At 44.4% G+C, this 19,708-nt stretch overlaps 1 protein-coding gene and 1 pseudogene across 2 annotated transcripts in view; both read left to right on the top strand.

Moving 5' to 3' along the window:
* Ca10 (carbonic anhydrase 10) overlaps positions 1-19,708 on the top strand; it is a 517,658-nt gene that overhangs the window by 457,237 nt on the left and 40,713 nt on the right. The gene's annotated exons all lie outside the window — the stretch shown is intronic.
* LOC114692871 lies at positions 2,601-4,988 on the top strand (annotated as a pseudogene).

Below are 19,708 nucleotides of genomic sequence, written 5' to 3'. Positions count from 1 at the left end.
AGTGGAGATGACATAGCTTCTGTAGGCTGCTGCAACCCCTATGGAAATGGAAATTGTATGTAAACTAGAAAGTTGGGTAGACTGCCTAATTTGTCACAGTAGGATCCTTCTGGTGAGACAATAGAAAAATGACTGACCAAAAAAATATATATATATGCTTTTTTGGCCAGTTCCCAAATATGGGGATTAGTTTGAAATAAACTATAATTAGCTATCCTTTTGGAATATAAATAATATTTATTGTATGGAGAATTTGAGGGAAGGAAACAGTTGAAAATCCTAGGATTCAACTAAGTCCATATAGCCAAAGTCCCAGTCTTCACAGAGCTTATTTAACAAAGGGTCTCAAACAAGAAAAGGAAAAATAATAAATATATAATGCTGTGAGTTAAACTGTATCCTCTAAAAAGACGTATCGATTCGTGAACCCAGTACATGTGAGTGTGCCCTTACTTGGAAGCAAAGTATGTACAGATAAGCTCTATCAAGTTACAGTGAGTTGGGGTGGGCCCATCTAATACCTGTGTATTTTTAAGATAAAGGAAATTGGGAGAGAGATGTGGAGGGAGAATACAGGGCAAGGGTCAGCAGTAACCAATAGAAACTAGGACCAGATGTGGGACTGTTATTCTCTGTCTTGCCCACACTTCCATTTTTTATTTAACATATTTTTGGGAAGACCTCCAGAACTATTTCCAATGTGTTGGGTCATCAAAACAGCTTATGGTAATTTGGTAATGGCAGCCCTAAGGCTCTAATGCATATATTATACATGTAGAGGCAAGAGGTATTGACCAAAGTGTATGGAAAGAGTGAGAAAGATAAGGAAGAGAGAGATAGGGAGATTCTGAGTAACTGAGACAGGCTTCATTGAGAAGGTGGGAAGTCAGCAAAGGAGGGAAGCAGGTGGAAACTGGGGTAAGAACCAGACAAAGGGAGGAAGCAGGTGGTCTAAGTGGGAGATGTGCGATGTTCATAGAACACCAAGGAAGCCAATGTGGCCAGAGAGCGAACCAGCAGAAGCAGGAAGCAGAGCTAGAGAGGACCAGTCCATGGGAGGCCTTGCACCATGGTTCTTTCACCCTGAGTAGGATAAAGAGCTTTAAGAAGATTCTAGATGTTGCAAGGGTTCAATCAGAAATGCTTTAGACTGTTGCCCCTGATTGCTGCATTGAGGGCAAATGGAAAGAAGGCAAGGACAGAAGCAGAAAGAGATAGTGGGGAGCCACTGCTGCAGTCCAGCTAAGAGTGCTGCCTTCACAAGGACACCCTCTGGTTAGCAGAGTTGGTTCCCCACCCCCATAGCATCAAGTAGCCTCCAAGCACACCACCCAAAGTCCAGAGCCTTTAACCCCAGCACTCGGGAGGCAGAGGCGGGCGGATCTCTGTGAGTTCAAGGCCAGCCTGGTCTACAGAGCGAGATCCAGGACAGGTACCAAAACTACACAGAGAAACCCTGTCTCAGGAAAAAAAAAAAAAAAAAAAAAAAAAAAAAAAAAAAAAAAAAAAACAAAAAAAAAAACAGCTGCACTCCTCATAGCATCAAGTAGCCTCTAAGCACACCACCCAAAGACCAGACCCTGTCCATAGCTTTGATGAATATTTATGTTGAGGCATTGGAAGGAAGGGAAGAAACCACCTTGCATGCCTTCCTGGGGTCTTTGCATTAACTCTGATGACTGCCTCACGGGGATGCTGCAAGAATCAAATGAGGGAACATCTGTGAAAGCGTTATTGAAAAGCATAAAGCACTAGATAAATGCAAGTGATTGTAATTAATACTAATAACAGTCACCTTCTCTTCACCCGACAACTGTTAACCTATAAATACAAACAGACGCAATGTCTCATGAAGGGACTGATCCCCATGTGGGGAGGAAACTGGTGTATACATCTGCTGTGGGGAGTTTTTCATTAAATCGATTTCACTGTGACAAGATTAGCGATGCTCTGTCGCCATGGGCCATCTGTTGGGTGGTGCAAGTAGCCTTGTCATGCAGAACTGGACCTTCCGAAAGAACAGGAGTCAGCCAGTGTGCAATAAATTAAGTCATCCGCTCCTTCTATAATGCTTTTTCTAAATGATGAATGGCTTTGTTTTCCTACGTTCAAGCAAGATGTCTTGGCTGAAGCTAAGCAAAAATTGTTGTAGGGAACCAGAAAACACCTGCTGGTACACAGGCATTTACATAACTTGCTAGGGTCAGGACTACACATGCCACTGGCTGCAAGAAGAGGGAGGAAATTGGAAAATAATACGGAGGTTCCTAAGACATTCTAAATAGAACTGCCTTATGATAAAAAAAAAAAAAATTCTCTTCCAGGAATATACTCAAAGGAATGAAATTTCCATCGTACCTTTGCTCACTGCAGAAATATTCGCAATACTAAAGACATTTAAACAGCCCAAATTTCTATCAGTGCATGAGTGGATTGTGTGTGTGTGTGTGTGTGTGTGTGTGTGTGTGTGTGTGTGTGTGTGTAAAATGGGAAGAGGAATATTATTTAGCCTTTAAAAATTAGGACCAGGGAGACGTGAAGCAGCTCCTAGGTGAGCCCTCCTTCTGCCAGGTCCCCGGCTTGGGGTGCCCACCTTCCCCATGGCTGGACACCTGGCTTCACTTCGCCTTCTCACTCCTACCAGGTGGGGGTGATGGGTCAGGAGGGCTGGAGCTGAGCTGGGTGGACTTTTGGACCTGGCTAAGCTTCCAAGAGCCTCCAGGTGGGCCTGGAATCGGACCAGGAATTGAACCAGGCCAAGGTGTTGGGGATCTCTCCTTGTCCCCCGCCACATGAGTTCTGTGGAAGGATGGCATTCTGTGAACCTCGGGTTGAACTGGGCCTAGTGCCCCAAGTTGACCTGGAGACTTTGCAGCCTGAGGGCCAGGCGGAAGCAAGAATGGAGAGCAACTCAGAGGGGGCCTCCCCAGGACCCTGCACTGTCCAGCTCAATGCCGTGAAGAAGGTGGAGAAGGTAGAACCAAGTTCCGAAGAGTCTCAGGACATGAAAGCCCTGCAGAAGAAACTAGAGCAGTTTGCCAAGCTGCTGAAGCTTGGGGTACACCCAGGTCGATGTGGGGCTCACCCTGGGCGTTCTCTTTGTAAAGGTGTCCAGCCAGACCGCCATCTGCCGCTTTGAGGCCCTGCAGCTCAGCTTCAAGAACATGTGTAAACTGCTGCGGCCCCTGCTGGAGAATTGGATGGAGGAAGCCTATAGCACTGAGAACCTTCAGGAAACAGGCAAAGCAGAGACCCTGGTGCAGGCCTGCAAGAGAAAACAGACGAGCATTGAAAGCTCTGTGTTTCTGCAGTGCTGAAGTCCACCCTGCGGCACATCAGCATCATCGCCAAGCAGCTTGGGCTGGAGGAAGATGTGGTCCAGGTGTGGTTCTGTAACAGGTGCCAGAAGGTCAAGCGATCAAGCATTGACTATTCCTAAAGAGAAGAGTATGGGACTGCAGGGTCTCCTTTCCCAGGATCCCTGTATCCTTTCCTTTGCTCCCAGGGCCCCCTTCCAGAGCCCCAAGCTATGGGAGCCCCCATTTCATCACACTCTACTTTTCAGTCCCTTTTCCTGAGGATGAGGCTTTCCCCTCTTGTTCCTCTCATTGTTCTAGGCTCTCCCATGCATTCAAACGGAGGCGCCAGCCCTGCCTGGGGATCAAGTGAGCTGAGGCCAGGGGAAAAAAGGTAGACAAAGAGAATCTGGAGCCACCACGGCTTTGGGAAGGGATCCGGAGCACAAAAAGGGGGAGGGGAGATGAAGTTTGGTGATGCTATTTATCGTGAGCCCATCACTCATCATTTTGTTCTTAAATAAAAAGCCTGGGATACATTATAAAAGAAAATAGGACCAGATGTGATGGCACAAGCCTTCAATTCAGCAGCACTGGGGAATCAGAGGCAGGCAGATGGCCATAATTTGAGACTACCCTGTTCTATACAGTAAGTTCTAGACCAGTCAGGGCTGCATAGTGAGATCCTGTCTCGAAACAAAGCAAAGGGAAATCTCAGGACAGAAGAAATGACTCAGCAGGTAAGAGCACACACTGCACCTTGAGAGGACCCAAGTTCAGTTCTCAACATCCATGGCAGGTAACTCACCGCCAGGGGCTATGATGCCCTCCAGCTCCAGGAGCTATGATGCCCTCCAGCTCTAGGAGCTATGATGCCCTCCAGCTCTAGGAGCTATGATGCCCTCCAGCTCCAGGAGCTATGATGCCCTCCAGCTCTAGGAGCTATGATGCCCTCCAGCTCCAGGAGCTATGATGCCCTCCAGCTCCAGGAGCTATGATGCCCTCCAGCTTCAGGAGCTATGATACCCTCCAGCTCCAGGAGCTATGATGCCCTCCAGCTCCAGGAGCTATGATGCCCTCCAGCTCCAGGAGCTATGATGCCCTCTTCTGGCCCTCCCCAGACACTGCACTCAAATGCACAACCCCACACACAGGCACCCACATATAAAACAATGAAATTTTTTAATGTTAAAAATCGTCCTTGAGCTTCAAAAGCTAAAATAAAAATGTATTTAAAAATTAGGAAAATCTTGCCACTTGTGACAGTACATATGAATTTGCAGGGCATTGTGCTAAGTAAAATAAGCCAAGTGCAGAAGGACAAATATTGCTCAATCTCACTTTCAGGTGGAAAAGTTTAGGAAATTTAATGTACATCAGTGTGGCTCTAATGATCAATTCCGCATTGTGTCTTTAAAATTTATGGAGTGACTATGATCAACATACACTGCAGGGAATTATCAAGCAATTAATAAAATGAATTTTAAATTTTACCACCAGAATAGATATTAAATCTTCTCATCCCCCAAAATGCCCACCAGCACCAAAAGAAAAGAGAGGAACAAGGACATTGTGAAGTGAAGATTATGTTCCATAACTCAGTTATGGTGATTATTCCAGTGTCTGTAGCTAGAGTTTTCCTGCCTGGCCCATGGTCAGGACAAATCTCTGTCACCCGCCAGTCCCACAGCCGCTCAGACCCAACCAAGTAAACACAGAGACTTATATTGCTTACAAACTGTATGGCCGTGGCAGGCTTCTTGCTAACTGTTCTTATAGCTTAAATGAATCCATTTCCATACATCTATACCTTGCCACATGGCTCGTGGCTTACTGGCATCTTCACATGCGGCTTGTCCTGGCGGGCGGCTGGCAGTGTCTCTGACTCAGCCTTCCACTTCCCAGAATTCTCCTCTCCTTGTCCTGCCTACTTCCTGCCTGGCCACTGGCCAATCAGTGTTTTATTTATTGACCAATCAGAGCAATTCGACATACAGACCATCCCACAGCAAATGTCTATAAAAATACCAAAGCATCAAGTTGAGCATCTTACATATATGCAACTCCAACCTATTGAATATAGATAAATAAAGCTGAAAGAAAAAATAGAGAGCAGGACAGGATCCCTTTGTCAGGTACTGGTGCTAAGTGACTTGAGAGTCTGAGTGCAGGCTATTTCACTACAAGGTGCAGGAGAAGAATGGAGGACAAGGGAGGGGGGATGTTTTCTGTGTGCCTGGGGGAGCATCAGGGACAGCAGTCAGAAGAATGACAGTGGCGGGGGGCTGCCCTGGGTCTGTCATGGTGGTAAAAAGCAACCTGCTTGATGTAAAGATATCAGCTACTGAGACATAGCAGAGGACACCTCCATGTGACTTCAAGTACTTGATACCACTGCAGATCTGAGCTGGAGAACAGAAGTGACTGGTCACATGGTCCTTTGGGCAGGGGGAATTTTCACACATGACTGAGAAAAACATGGTAATGGTGGGGAGGAAGATGGCATCCTGCAGGTGATCAGGATTGAAAACAATGAAACTGAAGGGTTTATATTATTTATTACTCCAGGATGAAGTAGCTCCAGGGATAGCCAACTTCCCATAATAATACCTGGGTTTAATTGTATGCTTACAATATGCAAAACACTGAATTGAATGATTTTATTCAATGCATGCATGCATTGACTTATTTATGGATTTATTCATTTAGCAGATATTTATGACATGCCTTCTGTGTGTTAGCCTCTACCTGAGATACCTCAGTGTAATCAATCAAATAGCTTGGCCCTCCTGTAGCTTACATTCTAGCAGTAGAAAACTACATAAATAATAAATAAAAGCAATATCTGGCATGCAAGGAGATGGTAGTTACTGTGTAAATTTAAAAAAGCAAAGTGAGGGGTAACACTAACAGCAAAAGTAAAGGTGTCAGGAAAGTACTCATGAAACTCAAAGAGCCGAGCCATGGGTATATGAGGGTTAGGTATTTGAAAGCACAGAAGAGCTGGTGCAAAAGTCCCTGAGGCAATACTTGCTAAAAAATGGCCAGACGAGCCATGCCACTGAAGAAGAATATACACTGGTTAGGGGATCACAGAATATATCATCAAAGAACGGGCATCCAGACAAAGTAGAACTACACAGGTTTGTTCTGTACAATAGACTGAAATATATACATGTATATATCCCAACTTTACAACTAAGAAGACAGGTGCAGAGTGTGTCATTTGCCTGTGTAGATGTCACACATAAGTGATGGAAAGTCCAGCTCTAATGTGATACATTCATTAGATACTTACCCACACACAATGAAATCAAGATCACAGGGTTTGCTAAATTGTTCCTTGTGGCTAAAAGGAACAGATGTACACATGCTTTTAGATCATGCTTTTAAAGTCACATTTTGTTGCTAAACATTACTCTTGGTTGGGACCTCTTCCCTTAGCAACATCTCAAAGAGGCTAAGGCCAAAAGGAAAAGAGGGGGCTGAAAGTGCCAAGAACTTACCCTAAAGGAAGATGGTCTCTTCCATAGATGGTCCTAGGTCAACTTGATATCCACATGCAGAAGAATGAAAGAATTGTTCACACCTCAAAAATCCACTCCAAATATACTAAAGATCCGAACAAAAAGCCTGGAACTGTAAAACTACTAGGAGAAAACAAAGAGGAAAAGCTTCAAGCTATTGGTATGGACATTGCTTTTTTAGACACAAATCTAAAGGTATAGTCAATAAAAGCAAGAATAGAAGAAAGGGGGATGTTATCATCAAAGCCCTCTACAAAGCCACAGAAGCAACCAACAGGAAAATTGATCATTGACAATCTAGTGTTATCTATGAAAAGAAGTTGTGCCAGCTAGTTTGTATGTCAACTTCACCCAAGCTAGAGTCAGTCACCTGAGAGGAGGGAACCTCAATTGAGAAAATGCCCCCCATAAGATTAGGCCATATGTAAGCCTGTAAAGCATTTTCTTAATTTGTGATTGATGTGGGAGGGCCCATTCCATTGTAGGTGGTGGCACTTCTGGGCTGGGGTTCTTGAGTGCTATACGAAAGCAAGCTGAGTAAACCATGAGGAGCAATCCAGTAATCAATGCTCCTCCATGGCCTCTGAAACAGCTCTTGTCTCCAAATTTCCACTCTGTTTGAGTTCCTGGGCTTCCCTCAATGCACTGAGATTCAAGATATAAAAGCCAAATAAACCTTTTCCTCCCCAAGATTCTTTTGGTCATGATGTTTCATCACAACAATATTAGCCATACTAAGGCAGAGATTGATACCCAAAGTACATAAGGAACTTAATACTAGGAAAAGTAGTAATCCATTTAAAAATGACCAAAGCGCCTGAATAGATGTTTCTCAAAAGAAAACATAAATGGCCAGGAGATATATGAGAAAACACTGAGCATCACCAATCATCAAAGAGATGCAAATTAAAACCAATCTATTAGAGTGGCTACCTCAAACAACGAAAGGTAAAAAGTATTGCTTAAGATATGGAGAAAAGGGAAGCATGAAATACTATTGGGGAGAATGCAGATTAATGTAGTCATTGTGAAAAATAGTATAGAAATTCCTTAGAAAATTGAAATGTAACTGTCATATTCAATTAATGTATCAAAGAGACATCTGTATACTTCCAGGTCATAGTATCTGTATCCTCACACTAATTGAAGCAGTATTTATAATAACCAAGACATCTAATTAATCCAAGTGTCTATCAACAAAAGAATTTATAAACTATGAGCATACACACAAAAAAGAGAGAGACAAATACAACACACACACACACACACACACACACACACACACACACACACACACACACTCCAGCTCAAAAATAAGGAAATTCTTTCATTTGTAACAATATGGATGATCCTGGATGATGCTGTACTGGTTCATCAACTTGACATGACCTAAAGCCATCTTGGAAAGGCTCTGTTGAACAATTGCCTTGAGCACACGTGGCCTGTGCCTATGTCTATGAGGGATTATCTTGACTGATGACTGCTGTGAAAGGTCCCAACTCACTATGGGTAACACGATCCCTAGGCAGGTAGTCCTGGGATGTATCAGAGAGATAGCAGAGAACAGGACAGAGAGGACCTGAGAACAAGTCATTAAGCAACATTCATCCATGGCTTCTGCTTCAGTTCCCGCTTAAACTCCTAGCCTGGCTTCCTCAATGATGAACTATGACCTGGAAGTATAATCTGAAACAAAACCTTTTCTCCCATAAGTTTAGGTCATAAATGTTTTGCTTGGTTGGTTGGTTGGTTGGCTGGTTGGTTGGTTGGTTGGTTGGCTGTTTGGCTGTTTGTTTGTTTGTTTGTTTGGTTGGTTGGTTGGTTGGTTGGTTGGTTGGTTTTTACAGACAGGGTTCCTTTGTGTAATACTGGCTATCCTAGAACCAGTACCAAGCTGTTTTTATTACTATAGCTCTACAGTAGAGCTTGAGGTCAGGGATCATGATGCCTCCAGAGGTTGCTTTATTATACAGGATTCTTTTAACTATCCTAGGTTTTTTGTTTTTCCATATAAATTTAAATATTGTTCTTTCCAAGTCTGTGAAGAATTGTGTTGGGATTTTGATGGGGGTTGCATTGACTCTGTATATTGCTTTTGGTAAGATTTCCATTTTTACTATGTTGATTCTACCTATCCATGAGCATGGGAGATCTTTCCATTTTCTGATATCTTCTTCAATTTCTTTCTTCAGAGACTTAAAGTTCTTATCATACAGGTCTTTCACTTGCTTAGTTAGAGTTACCTCAAGGTATTTTATATTATTTGTGGCTATGGTAAAGGGTGATGTTTCTCTGACTTTTTTCTCAGCACCCTTTTCCCCCTCTGGATATGGAAGACAGTTGTTTGGCTTGAACTGTTTGGGGGGCACCCAGGCACGGGGATTGGGATCTGTCCCTGGTCTATGGGCAGGCATCTGGAATCCGGTGCCTGTGGTGTGACACCTTGCACAGCCTTGGTGCAGTGGGAAGGGGCTTGGACCTGCCTAGGCTCAGTGTGCTGGCCTCTGCTGACTCCCCATGGGAGACCTCGATTTGGGGGATGTGGGGATCTGGGGTGGCTTGGGAAAGAGGGCTGGGGGTGGGAGGAGGGAGATGGAGGAATCTGTGGATAGTATGTGGAGTGAGTAGAAATTTTCTTAATAAAGAAAAATGAAAAAAAGAAGGAAGGAAAGAAGAGAGAGTTGGAAGAGCAGAAAAGGAGAGAAAAATGCTTCAGAGAGGCAGGAAGGCAGGAAAAAATGAGAAGCAGGAAGGTGGGCATACTCCCTGGGCACCAAGAAGTATACAAAGGTGAGAGCAGCTCAGAGGGCACTCACTGAATGTACCTGCCTATGTACTGAACGCTGTCTCTGGCACTCATTGGGCCACATGTAGTGGGGAGCTTTCCAGCACAGAGCCCATATTCTCCTTCCCATGACATCATTTCCTCATGTGTCTTTGACTTCATTTCTACTTCAAAGTGTAATTCTCTCAAAGTAGAAATAAGGGCATGTGAATCACCTACTTCATACCTATGCTATTTCCAAACATGGCTTTCTATGATATAATCATTCATTCAATCAAAGATGACTGGGGAGACAGGGATGCCATGGGAAGAGACAGGCCCTTGGAATCAGATGACCCTGGACTGGACTGTGGTCTCTCTGTTATCACTCCATGCTTTGTAAAGAGTTCAGCACAGTGTTTTTCTACAGCAGGTGGTAAATGGATGCTATTGTTTTGATTGCAAGTTTCCACGCTTCAAAAACTCTACCAGATCTTGAGAGGGCTGGAGTAAGTGAAACCGTGTCCTGTCCATTAAGGGCTCACTATACATTCAAAGGATGTGATACTATGATTAAGAGCACAGTTTTAAGCTGAGATGCCTGGGCCCAAGTCCCAGCTTTGCCACACTTAACCTTTCTGTGTCTCCTTTTTTTATTTCATAAAATTAAAATGATATTGGCACCTGTTTTGTAGACCTAGTATGAGAATTGTGATTCAACACAACAGTGTTAGAACAGCACCAGATCTAGTAAAGGCCGAATAAGTACACAACATGACTGTATATGATAGAAAAGTGGAGTGTACATAACTAATAATGTACAGTGGAGTGTGTTTTAACAGAGGGAATAAATGAACCAAAGAGGAAAAGATCACCTCCCTGGGGGTGCTCGGGAAAGCATCACAGAAAAGTAGTTTTGCAAGCATGTGGGGAAGGGTTGCAATTAAGATGAAAATAGAATGATTCTTCAAAGTCATGAAGGCCTGAAACCATCCATAACAATAGTGTGAAACAAATAATGGTAACAGTGATGTGCTACAACTCATGGTAGTCCCAAACACGGCTTCATCCCATTTATTCCCAATAACAGCCTAAGAGATAGGAATGAACATTGTTCCCACTGTACAGACAAGAAAGACAGAGCTCAGATTCCATTGTATGAGATGGGGATATTGAGGATTTTAAGCAGAAGTATGACATCATCCTTTTCACTTTAAGATCACTTTGGAAACCAGGGAAAAGGACGTAAGAGAAGTCAATATAATTGAAGAGGGGTTAAGATGTGCAGTGATCGCCGGGCGGTGGTGGCGCACGCCTTTAATCCCAGCACTCGGGAGGCAGAAGCAGGCGGATCTTTGTGAGTTCGAGGCCAGCCTGGGCTACCAAGTGAGTTCCAGGAAAGGCGCAAAGCTACACAGAGAAACCCTGTCTCGAAAAAAAAACAAACAAAAAAAAAGATGTGCAGTGATCGGTGTTGGACTTGGTGGTAGGGTGATGCTCAGATGTTTTATAGCTAGGGCTGGAAATCTGCTATTAGATGATGAGATAAAATGAGAAAACCGGAATCAGGCTTGGATTTGGGACTTGAGCACTCAAAGTGAGAAGACTGTGAGGACCAGGTGTGGAGTGGAGTCGGTAATCAAGTCTGTTTGGTCATATTAAATTTGAGACAAATCGTACTCTCAACTGGAGCAGGCAGGAGGCATGCTAGTTATTTTTCTTGCCACTGTGAAATGCCTGGTGGAGACAACTCAAGGGAAGAGAGAGAGAGAGAGAGAGAGAGACTTACTTTGGCTCACAGTTATAGGGTACTCGGTCCACCATGGCAGAGGTGATATGGTGGCTGGAGGGGTTCTGTCCACTGGGTGGGGAGGAGGGGGTGGCACCCACATAGTGGCCTTTCCAATCTTGATGATCCAGGAAGTAGAGAGCTCAAGTGGAACTAAGGAGAATATGACCCCAGCAGGCTTGACCCTAGAAATCCACTTCTGTTAATTAAGCCACAGATCATAAAGGTTCAACAACCTCCCAAAACTGTACCACCAAGGAGAGCCAGGTGTTCAAACATGTGAGCCTGTGGGAAACATTTCATGTTCAAAGACTAGCAAGAGGCCAGGAGCATAGACACATCCAGCAACTAGTCTCAAACTTCATAACACATTGGAATGGCCTGTAGAGGTAGAACTAATGCCTGGGACATACATGTGCAAATATGTGCATTCACACACACAGCGCTCCTGACCTAACTGACCTAGGGTATGGACATTGGGACTCAAAGAAAAAAATCCAGGTGCTACTAAAATGTAGAAAACTTTGAGACCCACTGTACTAGTTTGTTTTCAATTGTTGTCATAAAAGACCATGACCAAAAACAACTCAGAGACAAAAGGGGTTTATTTCTGCTTTACAACTCTAAGGTCACAGTACATGGTTGAGAGAAGTCTGGACAGGAACCTGGAGGCAGGAACTGAAGCAGGGGCCGTGGAGGAATGCTGCTTACTGGCTTGCTCACCATGGCTTGCTCACCCTGCTTTTCTATACTACCCAGAGCCATCTGCCCAGGGATGGTACCACTCCCACTGAGCTGGGCCCTTTCACCCAATCATTAATCAAGAAGGCATTCTCTCTTCCCAGATAACTATAGCTTGTATCAGGTTGATTTAAAAAAAAAAAAAAAAAAAAAAAAAAAAAAACTAACCAGGACATCCACTGCCCTGTTTCTAGGGAGGAGATAAACTAGTATCTCATATAGGACACCATCAAAGTATAGATACTACTTAAAGACAAAGGAGTGAGGCAAGGACATAGCTCAGTTGGCAAAGTGTCTATAGTGTGGGCAGGAGGATCTGAGCTCAATCTCCAGTACCCACATTAAAAAAGCCCAATATGGTGGCGTAAGTTTGTAACCCCAGTATGACAGAAAACAAGACAGACAGATCTCTGAGGCTTGTTAGCCAGTTTATCTAGCCCAATCAGCAAGTCCCAGGTTTACATAAGAGACCTATTACTTAAAAAAATATTATTTTAAGGTGGACAGTAAGGAGAGATACCCAAAGTTGACCTCTGGCCTCCATTCTTACATGCACCCACTCATGCATGAGCATACACACACACACACACACACACACACACACACACACACACACACACACACACCATAAGACACAAAGGACTGATTGAGATTCTCTGTCAAGAGCATGAGGCTAGAGAAGAGAAAAGTCAAAGCTTTGGGTACCTCTGAGTACAGAACACTCTCAAGCCCGGGGCCTAAACATCTGGAGGCTCAATAAAGAAGCTTCTAGCAAAAGGGACTGAGACATGGTGGCCAAAGCCATTCCATTTCTCTCTGTGAAATACTTGGCACCTGCAAGGCCAGGACTCACCTGAAATTCTCTCTCCTCTCCTCTGGATATCCTCTGGATCTCTCTCTCTCTCTCTCTCTCTCTCTCTCTCTCTCTCTCTCTCTCTCTCTCTCTCTCTCTCTCTGCCTCTCTCCCTCTCTCTCCCTCTCTCCCCCCCTCTCTCCCCCTCTCTCCCCCTCTCTCCCCCTCTCTCCCTTTCTCCCCTTCCCTCTCCTTCCCTCCTTCCCTGCCTCCCTCCCTCCCTTCTCTCCCTCCCTCCCTCCCTCCTCCCCCCTCCCTCTTGCTGTCTCTCAGCTGCTTGGCTACTGCTCTGGCCCATTTCTATTCCCTGGTCAGTGGAATGCAAATCAATTCATTTAGCAGCTGTTCCTCCTTCTGATTGTTTGTTCCAATCCCTATTATTCTACATTTGTCCATATTAAACTGCATTTTATCATCCATTATCCCAACTCTTTCAATGATCTGGGCCCCTTTGCATTTGATTGCAAGGCTCAATGATTTGTGGTGCCTGCAAAAGCTGTCATGTGCAGATTTGAAATCCTTCTTGCAGGACTATTACGTGGGTCGTTAGCATCCATAACACAGAGTGGGTGTACCTGGTAGCTCTGCAGAGGGAGGATGGAAGAGGCAGTGTGAGAAAGGCAGGACTTGCAATGTGTTATCATTCCCAGGAAGAGACCCCAGCACTCCCCACCCCCATCCCTGACAGGGAGACTTCCTCTCTTGTCACACACTGACACTAAGAGGTTGTCTCAGATGATCCTCAGGCTCTACCCTGGAGTGTTCGCTCTGCCCTCCCAGTGTTCCGGGTCCACAGCAATCTCAATAATTTATTAAAGTACTCACAGCAGCATGCCTCTGCTATCTGTCATCAAGCTGCATGTGTTTCTCCAATCATCTGTGACCTAGATGTATGGGACATTTCTCGAGATCCAACATAATCTTGACACTTTTTTTACATGTGAGTCTCCAGGGAGCCATATCTGGTAAACAACTTACTCCAACCAGCGCCTTTTGAGTTTTACCTTCAACTCATATGTGAGGCGTAAAGTCATGTTTATAAGGATGTTGTTGTATGACTTTTTCATGGGGGAATTCAAGACTGGAAGCATGAAGAACTCCACCCCTACCCCTCTAAATCTCCAGCCCCAGGTGCCTAGATGGTTGGTCCCTGCTCTGCCCGTGTGTGTGTGTGTGTGTGTGTGTGTGTGTGTGTGTGTGTGTAGGTAGGTATATATGTGTACATATATGTGAAGGCCAGAGGAGAACCTCATGTGTTGTTCCTCAGGCACTGTCTGTCTTTTTTTTTTTTTTTTTTTTTTTTTAAGACAGGCTACTCCCAACAGCCTGGAGCTCACCAAGTAGGCTACACTGGCTGGGCACAGAGCAGTAGGGATCCACCTGTCTCCACTTCCATAACTCTGGGATTACAAGTACAAACCACCCCCGCCCCCATTTTTGTTTTTAATTGTGGGTTCTGGGGATCACCCTCAAGACCTCATGCTTGTACAGCAAACACATTACTGATGCGGCCATTTCTCCAGACCCTGCTCCTTTTGATGAGATTTCATTGCATTATTTTCAGCTTACACTTTTAAATATTTTAAGGCATCATAAACCCTTCTGGGAATCCTGAAAAATAATTAACCAAAGAATCCTTATTTTCTTCACAGAGAATACCTTCTCTAGTCTAGGGACGTGTATCCTCAGCACTGAGGTCTAGGGATATACAAATATAAATAAACATTCTGATTCTCACAGTGAACAAATTAATACTAAGGGTGAGATCTAAAGATATTTGTTAAATTCTACCATTTTGAAGCCTGTCCCCCAAATTCTCTTTTATTCCCCAGATGTCCCAGCCAGTCTCCTCAGCCTAGACAATGTCAGGCTCCACGGAGCCTTTGGGAGTATGTGAGCATCCTGCAGGAATGACTTGAGACAGAGACTAGTAGTTAGTTGCCGGTAAGGCACCACACATCCTGCAGTGTGCCACACTGTCCTTTCGTCTGATAACATGGAATGGGGGGGGGGTGCACTGTTTTTACAATACTGCTCCGCTCCAACACTTCACCTGTGGCTTAAAACACACGCTTCTTAGCCTATGATGCCAGGGGCTCGAAAGCCAAAGAGGACTTCATAAAGCTAATGTTAGAGATTGGGAGGGACCCCTGCTTTTGTAGGCGGGGTCCAGGGTAAAGACTCCATCAAATCTAACAATGGAATGCTAGATTTTGCGACACTACAACTTCTACCTATGCCATCTTGTCCGTCTTCCAACCTCCCTTCCTCGCCTATAAAGATCTTTGTGATTACACCAAGCTCAACCAGATAATCCCAGATCATCTTCCCACCTCAACATCTTTAATCACATCTGCAAAATTATTTCTCCCCAGGTAAGACAACACATTTCGGTTCCAGGCATTAAGAGGTGGACTTCTTTAAGGAGCCATTATTCTGCTTGCCACCCAATGGGTATTCAGGGGTCTGAATGGTGCACTGACCATATCAGGCACTAGGGGGCATCATCATGTGCTATAGATTATAGTTACCCAAATTAATCCCATGGAACACTGGCTGTCCCATAGGAGAGTCTGAGAACTCCTGCACAAACATCTTTGGATCGCAGCCTGCCATTGTAAGAAATGAGTTTGGGGTCTCAAGAAAAGGACCACACAATTCAAAGTATTTCACAAAACACAGGTCTTGCTTCTGTAGGATGCATAACCTCACTTGGCAAGCAAGCAAGCCAGCACACTTCCCAAGGCTCTGCTGGGTTGTAAGCCCTAACACAAAGGAGACCTGCACCTTACTCTGAGTGGTCTGAGCTCAGGCTCACATTCTTCTGCCATTAGAAACAGAGTGGTGCAGCTTCTAGGGAGAAGTGAAACTTGGGCATGTATTTTGATTTCAAGAAGTCCTGACCCTGGCAGACTTTGAATTTCAAACACGTGACTTTTTTACAGGTTCTCCCCCACCTGATGGAGTTGCTTTTATCTAGTCCTTTGATGGAAAAGAGTATAGATTTTGTTTACATGTCCAGCACTCTCAAGTTTCCTACGTCAACGGAGAGGAAGCACTTTTCTTACTTAGTTAATCTGTCGATAGACACAATGTCTTCATGTCAGGCACTCAATGAGGAGCTATCCAAAAGTGAAAGAAAAAAAAGTGAGAGCTTACATATTGGGGGAGGGGTTACACAGATAATTGGGCGTTAACTTCACTGGGACTTGATACTGTTAAGACCTCGCCAGCAATCTCCCCATTTGCAAACAAACCTCTTTCACATCCATTATCTCCTTCCGTCCACACAAGGAATGGATAGGAGCTGAAATATCACTTTTATTATCATTTTACAGATGAAAACACTGTAACCTGTAGGGCTTTGTCAGCCTAGCCAAGGTTGCAGAATTGATGAACTTCAGAGCTCTAGCTTGGGTCCTTGGACACCAGGACTGGCAGTTCCATTTTCTCTGGTGCACTGATTCTGGATTCTCTGAGGAACCCATATGCAAAGTAGAGAGCAGCTTCCGGCCCATCTCATGGAGCCTCAATTGGACCTGTCATTTCTACAGAGAGCGTGGGAAGCCATCTAGATGCAGAGGTCAGAGAAGTGCAGCCTCCACATCTATAACTTGGGGCTGCTGAATTATGTTAATGAAGTGTTTTCCAAACTAAACTGGTCATTAGAAACTCCTCATGTCATGGTTAAACAAAAAAAATTACAAATTTACATGTTTTCCCACCATGGGTCCAGTAGTTTTGAGGGTGAAGCAAAGATACCCGGATCTGTGGCCAGCACACCTGGTGGTTTGTATAAACAGACAAGCTTGGGAAATAACTGCTCACAAAAGTTGTGCATGACTCGCATGGGGTGTACCTGTCAACCTGGCCCTGCTCTGCCCTTTTTCATGCTGGCTTTCTGTTCTCCCAACTTTTATGGGAAAGTGTTGTCTTTCATTCATTTATTTATTCCCAATTATTGTTGTTCCTCTTCCACAGAGTTGCAAAACTTTCTCAAAGAGAATATGGTCTTGGCTGGGATGGGGCTAGCCTTTGGGTGGTGTCAGTAAATGAAGGCTTAAGGAAGAATCCAGTGAGTTTCTTGATCCATTGAGCAGCTATATTGTACTGTACCCTTTCACCTTTATCCAGAAGCAGAACTATCCAGTCTGATGAATTATTTTACATGTCAGCTGACTTATAAAATGTGCCTCCTGTCTAGAGCTCTGTATGCATTACACTCATATAAACAACACACTCTGACATGATCAGCCTCGTCAACCAAACAGTGTCCCCTGAGATGTCCCCTAGCCTCCCCATGGTGGCAAGGGGGACTTTTATGTAGCTGATGGGTTCAGCTGTGCCGTGGCCCCACTTTCAAAATAAACACCACATAAATCCACCTGGCTTCTCTCCTTATCAGTTCAGCTGCCCAGTCGCATAGTTCTGGGGATCCTATAGCACCCCATTCAGAAAGTTGGGACTATCTGTCTGCCGGATGACTAGAATCTTGAGAACCTTCTCCTCTTTACAACTATTCAAAATGTAGGCTGTGGGTCTGACAAGATGGTTCAAAGAGTAAAAAAAAAAAAAAAAAAAAAAAAAAAAAAAAAAAATGCTAAGAGTGCTCAGTGGGTAAAACGCTGGGAAGAGGGCTCAGTGGGTAAAACACTTGTCATATGAGCATGAGAACTTCAGTTTGAATCCCCAGAGCCCACGTAAGGCTGGGTGCAGTAGCATGTACCTATAATTCTAGGGCTTCTAGAGCAAGATGGGCAATGGAGACAGGAGAGTCCCCAGAAGCTCATAGGCCAGCTAACCTTGTGAATGTAGTGATGGACAATGAGAGTGTGTCTCAGACAAGGTAGAAGATGAAGACAGTACCCAAGCTTGTATTCTGACATCCACATGCAGGTGTACTCACGAACATACACAAGAACATGCATGCACAAGCACACACATAGTATATACACATGGGTAGGAAGGAAGGAAGGGAAGGGAGGGAGGGAGGGAGGGAGGGAGGGAGGGAGGGAGGGAGGGAGGGAGGGAGAGAGGGAGGGAGAGAGGGAGGGAGAGACAGAGAATGAAAGAAAGCAGGCTGTCTACCCCTGAATAACAGGAGCTATGTCTTATTTCAATCTGTCCCCAGGATCCAGTGTCATCTCTGGCACTGAGTGAAAACTTGGTATGCTGTGCTACTTACAGGTCACAACATTGGGAAGTTTATGGTTTAAGATTTTTGCTTAGACAAAACACAAAGCAATTTTACATTTTGCCCTTCATCCAAAGAAGCCTCTGCTTATTTTTCTCCCATTGTAAGCGCGGAGTTTCTCAGTCAAGGGTAATAATATTGCCCTAACTGGCAGTTAGTAACAGCTAGAGAGTCTGAGTTGTGGTGTTAGGGATGGTGGAGCGTGCCACTGGCATTTACTGAGTAGGTACCAACGATGCCATCCAAGGTCCCGCAGCACACAGGACAGCAGCCACCACTAAGGTCTCACCCACCCCCAAATGTCAACAGGCCCAAGGATGAGAAGACCCACCTAGCTAAACCATTGCCACACTTGGCTAAAATTTGTTCCTTTGTAATTTCTGAGCTGGTCTATGAATTCAGCACTCTGACATCAGAAATCGCTTTGTGTTCACTGATGCAGAGAAAATGACACACTCCTTGACATCACTACAGGTCTCACACACACGATCACGATCCATCCTGACGGCACTCCTTTATTACAATAATTTTTGCAAGCTAGACAATGAAAGTGAAGAATGTATCAATAACTTGTCCATTTTACTCAGCGAGGAAGAGACATGGCCGAAGTTATACCTAGCTCTTCCTGACTCCAAAACTGGCCAGAAAGTGTTCAAAAGTAAATGATAGTCAATATTACCCCCATACACATAAACACACAAATGCTGTCTTTCATAGATATTATAAGTATCCTCAAGCATAGATTCTCTTTGTATTTGTACAGTACACTGGTACATAATACATAGCTTTCTTGAGGTATGGAAGAAAAACAAGTGTCTTTGTATTTAAGCCAACCATTCATGTCAAATATACCATCTTGCTTGGTCTCCACTCATCAGTATCAAAGTGGCTTATATTCTTCAGATCTTTGAATACTTCAATTCCTAGTAATTGTGTATCACCAAAGAGTCCCCAGCATAAGCTCATCAATGGGGTTACTGTTGACTTCTAAGAGAGGCCATTCAACCTTAAGAAGCACTACAGCCTTCACAGCAAATCTCACAGCATCCCTGACCCCTGACCCCTGACCCGCAGTCATCAGGAGACATTCCTCTACTACTGTGACAATACAAAAATACACTGACACATACCCAGATAGGTCCTCAGAGAATAGCATCACTCCCCAACTTTAGGAACCACTAGGCACCAAACTGCCATAGACGTCACCCCTTTCAATGTCATCCCTAGGCTTCTTCATTACTCATGGTACACGACTGATCCATCCTTTTCCAGTTGGAATTGAGGTTTCTTGGTGCTGGGACATTTCTCCTTCTCATTCTTAGGGAAGCTCTAAGGATATTTCCAGGCAGCCTGTGGACAGGGATGGCTGCCTAAGGGCTTTAACCCTGAGATCTGAGATCACACTACCAACTTTACTGATGCCCAGCCTGTGCATCTACTGAGTTTCTTTCCTCCCCAAAGGCTACCTTTCAGATCCCACCCCAGCTGTGACACTGAGATGCTCTTCATCCTTAAGCAGCCCAGCAGGAAGTGGTCTTTCCATG

The sequence above is a fragment of the Peromyscus leucopus genome, chromosome 8b (assembly GCF_004664715.2).
Source record: "Peromyscus leucopus breed LL Stock chromosome 8b, UCI_PerLeu_2.1, whole genome shotgun sequence".
Lineage (NCBI taxonomy): Eukaryota > Metazoa > Chordata > Mammalia > Rodentia > Cricetidae > Peromyscus > Peromyscus leucopus.
Note: the sequence above shows the minus strand (reverse complement) of the source record. Positions and strands in the feature narration are given on the sequence as shown.